Here is a 7,544-nt window from a genome sequence, read left to right as displayed (position 1 = left end):
GCATCCTTGTAACTCTAGACATATGTGATTGAAGTCCACATGTCATTTTTACCTCTTCTTAACTCACCCCGAAACATGATCACACATATCCATGAGGGTTTGTGATAGTACCTCATGATGGTAACCCTGCCTTGTCTTGGTCCTCGTCCCCTCGAACGCATTAAGATTCCTAATATTTTCATATTACTTGATGCCCTTGAATATATAACAATATCATTTCCTTTGGCATCATATAAATCGCTTACAATTCATAAGTCCATTCAAGTGCCTAAATGTTGAGTTGATTTTGGGATTTGAGCATCTCTTGTTTTACTCATATAATTTAGTTGCAATTTTAGTATCACCTCCAGATGAGATTATTTTCATTGTCTTTATTATTTATCTCATTTCATTTGTAGGGATTGAAATGGAGATGCATTGGGCACATATTGAATGAAGAAGGGTGAAATTGGATAACAGGTTGAAAATATGCCACTTAGGGAAGAAAAATAATCCAATGATATAAATATTCACTTCATGAGGCTTTGTAAAGAACATTGTTTCATAGGACAAGGCATATTCCTGATACATGACATCATGGGTGTTTATTTTAAATGAAAATTATTCATGCTTTTGTGTTTTAAGGGAATTTTTGTTGATAATAATTAATATCCAAACAACCACCATAAAGCTAACATGCATCCCAAAGTGATGCATGGAGCGTAAGTGGTAAAGGGTGCAGAAAGTAAGTGATAAAGGTCACCACGAGAGAGTGAACTCCACATACCATTGGATATATGTATCAAGGAGGATGTTTTCACATGTTTAAATGATTTAAGGACCATGCGTCAACATGGGAATAAAGCCAGATTCATATGAATACGTGCCTAAATTGAGGACCGAAAGAGCGATGTTTTGTAAAAGTGTGAAGGTTATGGCATGCCATGGGCACATAGGCACCTTGGAAGCTTATTTATTAAGAGACAGTATGGTTAGATGTAATTGTGTGAGATATAAATATGTGTTTTTGGCGTATTGAGCTCTCTATGACACACTCCTAGGGAACGTTTTATGAAATTCACATATGAAACATTCGCAGATACTAAGCCCTATTATAATTTTCGGATACACAAGGAACATTGTGGGTGAATATCATGAATTCTCAAGACATGTGCCTCCTCTACCACAGCAATTGGAAATACTAATGGGTTGTGGATATTGGAAAAGCCATCAAGGAATAGACCCATTTGACCCCTATGGAAGATACATGTGGTTGATGTAATTCGCACTTCAATGTCTGCACTTCGCCATCCATTATCCTGATTTTCAATAATGGAACAAATGTGATATGGGAATGAGTTGTTTGAATTCATAGTTTTTCAATCGTTAAAAAATTGTCTCCCACATAAGTGATGCAATTTACCCTTATATCTAAAGATATGACTTGGGCATAATATTTTAAATTTCGATAAATGCTACTAGGAGTGCTCGTTCTTTCATAGTATGGAAAAGGTTGAACAAAACTTCTGTGGTGTGTTACAAGTGCACACACTTAGAGGGGGAGGTAAGCAATGAAATGCGGTAAGTAGAGCCAACACTCTAATGATTAGAAGCATTCAAATGTTTCATACCCATTGGAAGGGAAACATCACCGTGTGGTTGTCATTCATCATGTTTCCTGGATGTGTTTATTATCGTAGATGGCATAAGTAATACTTCGAAAAACACCTCTCTGATGCTAATTTTTTACATATCCTTTTGAGGCATAAGAATGCACTAAGTTTCAACGTACAAGGTTTGATTCTTTGTTGTAATAATGATTGAAATTAGAGCAATTTAGGGCCTCCAAACTATGTATTATGCACTAGACCAAAAGACATTCATTTAAATAACGTTCCACAGACAAATTCGAGTATGATTTTTCTTAAATGATCAATTCCTATGCAATGATGCGAGGAACTACCAAGACTAGATAAAGCACCATCTATAGAAATTTCACTTTCGAATATGACTTGAACAATATCATTTCCCCAGGAACAACGTTCTAAACTACAAAATATCATTTTAGTTTTAGTGATGACACCCAGGAATGCAATAAATCTGGAAGTTACAACTATGCAACTTCTGTAGGTCGTAATCTTCTCCAATGTAACAACTGTGGAAAAAATTCCATGTAATAAAAGTTAATAAAGGCAAAATAAGACCACGGGTAAAGGACACTTATTCCAAGCTAAATGTTGGGCAAAGATAACCTAGTGGGCATCACTAGATGTGTTTTGGTTGTGTTTTGGATAACGAAATTGGCAGAGGCTAAGGCAAAGGCATTAAAAGGAAATATACATTTTTGGCACATTTGTTTATGAAAATAAGGGAAATTAGGAGAAAATTAAGGTGAAAGGTCACAGGTTGCATGTGAGGAGGAAAATGAAGAAAATAGAGGCCCCATTAATAAAAAGGGTTTTGAGGATCAGTTGGTAACCTTTTGTCATTTTAATTTTTGGAGCTCTCTCATTATTCTCTCTCTCTCTCACTCTTGATCACTTAGAGTTTTCTTGGAGCACTCTAGATTTGGGTCAAATAAGGGAGAGTAGGATCATGCAACTTCAGCTAGAATACTTGTAGGTAAGAAATTGAATGTGTGATTTCCTCAATATTTTTGACATGCATGGCTTTTCATGTTGGTGTATCTTGTTTTTAGTGGCATGGTTTTATCAGATTATGATAGTAGTTTATAGCCTAGCCTTACCATTTTCCAAATGCTATCACATGTTGGGATGTTTATTTCGGTTTTGAGCTTTGGTTTTCTGGATGGGTTTCGGAATTTGGGACAAAAGTGGTCTAAAGGTTCATCCCCAAAGGCCTAGGAATCCCTTGACCGATTTTGGTGGGATACAAGGTAAATCCAGAGGGATAAGTCTCAGTTTAGGGCCTAGTGATCTGGGTTCAGATTTCGATAAATCCTGAGAGACAAGGAGATGAAAAATTCCTCAAGGATAGTGTTGGACTCCTGATGGCATTCCAAGTTCGGTTCGTTTTTTAATCAAAGCATTAGTTTTGGTGTGATCACGGTTTAGTCAGGGTGGAGGTGGTTTAACCTCTGTATTCCCTTGGTTATTTTTGGATTTATTTTTACCCATGAGATCCCACATTCATTCTTGGAATACGTCATGGGGATGACTGACTAAAATAAAGATTTGGTTCAACCATGTCTATGGTTGGGTAGTACGTGAGAGTCCCGAACCTAGTTGGATTTTCTTATGACTAACGAAAGCTAATTTCTCTTGCTTTTTCACTTGTTTATATGTGGATTTAATGGTTGTTATACATTTGTTATTTACATGATTTTATGCTGGTTATAAGCTTGGTTAATTGATTGGTTCATGTCATGGTTATCTCATGTATTTACTTATAATTTTTAAATTGATGGATACAAGACCTAATTGATGTTATAAAAGTTCAATGGAGAAGGTGTCGATCCTTCTTGTTATGTTTCATAAGAATTTCCAGTCATTCATGCTTTGTCTAGTATCCTAGACCTGTAGGTTGCATTGATGCCAAGTGTTTAACAAAATGTCAGTCCTAGTTGGGGATGGTCAGGCCTAGTCATGAGATTTATTTTTGGTTTAGTAGTCTTTTCATCATGTCTTTGATGCATTTTAAAGTTATAACAAGTTCTAGGAAGTGGCCAGAATTATGGGCTAGAAAAGTGCCTTGAATTCTGCAGGCGCTGCCACAGGTCTGTTGTGAAAAGTCCCTATACGTTGGCTTGCAGGCCTATGAGAACATACAAAGGTCCCTGGACACTAGCATGCCTATAACATGAGAGCGTCTAGAGGTCAAGAGGAATACAATATCAGGGGGAGGATGTATAAGTGGATGAGATGTCTCATGGTGTTGTTGTTGTTGATCTGTAAGGTTTGGTTGATGTGTTCTGTCGATTCCATTTCCTTAATGTCATAAAGGAGGTTGAATCCCTTATAATGGCCTCTCTCTTTGGATTCTTACTCCAGTTGGCTTGTTACATGGGTAGATGTGGGAGGAGGGTGATTACATCGAAGTACTCCAAGTCGCATTTCACAACCTTAGGCATATGGATAAGAAATGTGATCTCCCCTCTGCTGCGACTATGCGACTTCTGCCAGTAATTAGGTCATAAAATCACACCTAAAAAGTATGATATCTAGTGCTACCCATCCTCTTCAGTGACTATATGACCTCTCCCAATCACTGGGTCACAAAATCACGCCTGAATAATCTGATAACTTGTGTGACTACTCATGATATGGATGTGGATGTTGATTTTGGAAGTGGGATACATGAAGTCAATATGAAGGGGATACGTTCTTCATTCCATCATTATGCAAATTTATCTAATATCAAGCATGTGACTATGAACAGTCATGGTATTAAGTCACAGGAACTAGATGAGTTTGGTGCTCTCCCAAGGGAGTGGATGTTGGCGAGCATGAGGTATTTTTCTTTGTGTTAATCAGTTAATTGTGAAAAGAGAAGGTTTATAATTACCTCAAAATTTTCCATGAAAGGATCATGTGGCTATGTAAGAAGGGATTCATTCATGCTCTTCAAGTACACACACGAAGTGTTTAGTAGTAGTTCCCATGACTAGTTTGAGCATCAACGATATTAACAAATCTCTCACCTTACCTTACGATTCTCTCTCAACATGAAAGTGGAATGACACTCTTTCAATGCCATGGAGACTGGTATAATGAAAATCATACAAAGGTTTTTTGGCATATCTCCTTGTTGAATACCACGTGGGGTGTGATTGTTACTACCACAACCAACTTTTGATTTGATAGTGCAATGTTATCTGTCATCTAAAAAACAACCAACTTTTGTAGAATGAGCATGTGACCTAGTTGTGTCCTCTCTTTTGAGGCCACAGGTCATGTTCTCGTTCCCCAATGCTGCAACTGAAGAATGTGTCATATGGTGCTCTTAACATATGTCGCTTGCACCACTGGCTAAAGCTCCAACTAGGTCACAAATCACAATGGAAAATTTGATTAGCCTTGCCTTATCGAATTTCCAGTCTGAGGTGAAATCTGCATATGCATGCGAGAATGCAACCAATGTATGACCGTGAAACCTACGTGTGCACTTCAGAATTTCAAATGGATGGCTCAAACATAGGAGAAGGTCAAATCTATGGAAGAAGTTTCCTGGCATTGGAGAATCCACAGTTGATTGGTGATGGATTTAAGAGAAAATTTCGATGCATATTAACTCATACAAGAGAATGGTTAAATTGTTTATTGATGATATTTAAAATTCTTTTGATGCATGGATAATGACAGTGGCACCCATTTTTTTCTCTATATATGACATTTTTCTCTATAACTTGATGTGACTCCATACCAACCAGATAGAAGGGGATAATGAATCCTTTGTTCGATGCTTCCCCATGTCATTTTATGCCAAGAATTCCCCGACTTTAGCTCTGCTCATTAATTACACATAATATGTGATAAAACATTCCAACTCGATAATATAGCATGTAGAAAGTATAGCCATGAATTGCAAAAGGATACCAGTAATGCAACCCTATTGAAGGAAATGAGAACAATCATACCACCAACTGGATTAAGCAATTTGAATATTATTATTGGGTCGAATGAATCATTCTTATTTTCAATGAGTGTTTCTTGTTTTATTAAAATATACAAAAGATATTATGTCCTAATTAATCTTCATGTGTTTTATAGATGAACTCAGTGATCATTTATCTCTAGCACTTTGAGGTGATCAAGGAACGTACAACTCAATGCAAAGGTTGAATCCTTGAAGAATAGACCCAACAATGTCGTGATGAGGAATTATACAAGTTACAGACATTTGACATAACCAGTGAACGATTCCACCCCATTCATTAGTTCATGCAAATTTCCACATCACCGTAGCATCATCAAAAGGTATTAGGGTCTCAAAAACTCTACTTATTCTCCTCACGATTAATCTTTTGAAAATATGTACATATTTCTCATTATAATTTCCACAACTATGTATAGATCGATTGGGCACATAATAGGTAATGGGCAAGAAAAAAGAGTGAGGAAGTTCAATAGTCAGGATGGTACGTCAAGGGTCATAATAGGTGAACAGTCAGCTCATCTCTATAAATGTTCCCTCATGCCTCATTGAGAGGGGGACTTTAGCACTTAAGTTCAGGCTAGGATTAGATAGTTGTTTTGTTCTTGAGAGCTAGAGGAACTCAGCTCTTGGAAGCTAGTAGAGTGAATTTGTAGTGAGGTTAGGGTTTCGTATTATGCAATGGTATGAGAATCCCATGTTCCACTACTAGATTTTGACCAATCGCAAGATATGTACTTGAAGTTGCTGCAGAATTAATAAGATGTTTTTCCTATTTGGCACGGATTCCCATGCTTACTCATGGTGGTTGTATTGGTTGTCTGGTATTTTCACTATATTTGTATGTGTGCTTGATTACATGCAATATTTTATGAACTGATTCATAGTTATTTCATTTATGTTTTTCTTCTGAATCTATGTTTACTTATTTCTTTACATGTCAGTGATCTGTAGTGAACTATTTTTGAATTAACTTCTGCCATGCCATTTTTTATGTCTGTATGATTAGTTTTTAGATCATTGATCCCTCTCATGGTATACCTCTTCTTATTGTTGTTGAGACTTGTTTGTACCTCTTTTGATATTAGGTCAATCTTGGACTGATTTTGTTCCACTATCTAGGCATTTCATTCTCGGCCCCACTCTCACACCTCCCCATTTGATAACCAAGAGTGGAAAAATTTATGGTGGAAGCTAGGCCCACATATCGAATAGGTCTCATATCCCAAACGATGTGAGGTCTAATCGGGACTTCACAGAGGGGAGACCCCGTGATTATTTGTGATAAATTTCAGCCTATTAACAAATTCGTGCTAGAAGCAGGGCCAGGTGACAAGATGAGCCCTTGGAGCCTACAATTTAGTCTCATATCTATAAATGGTTTTGTCCTAAATATCGCTCCTAGGGTTCTTCTATAACTTACCCATTTATCAAATGTTCAATCCCCCAATAGAAAAATAACTTTTCATTTCATAATTAGATTTATATACCCTACTTCAGGAAAGTGAACTTGCGTGTGCATGCAACTGTTATTAAGGAAACCAATGTATACCCAGAGAACTTATGATTCAGTTAATTCATCACATGTTCATCTTTAATCAGTGCATAAGCACTTTATTAAACAATAACCATGTGCAGTAATAACATAATAAACCATCACACATAAGCAATGCACATGAACACCAAGATTTAAGGTGGAAACCCAATGTAGGAGAAAAACCACTTGATGTTGTCGACTTTGTCTTCCTTTTAATATAAATAAAATATGTTTACAATCTTGTACTAGATCAGACTCATACCATTATGTAGGAACCAACCTACAGAAGGCTACAACCTTCCCTTGTTCTCCAGCTTTGATTGGAAGGGAGCTACAACCCCCTAGCTCTTGTCCTAACTGATATGTTTACTAGTTCATAGGTGCTAGCCTATAGAAGGCTACGACCTTCTCTCTT

Source organism: Pinus tabuliformis, chromosome 4_1 (genome assembly GCF_031772625.1).
Source record: "Pinus tabuliformis cultivar Carrire ecotype Pingquan chromosome 4_1, CPIR1, whole genome shotgun sequence".
Taxonomy (NCBI): domain Eukaryota; kingdom Viridiplantae; phylum Streptophyta; class Pinopsida; order Pinales; family Pinaceae; genus Pinus; species Pinus tabuliformis.
This window is presented reverse-complemented; position numbering follows the sequence as displayed.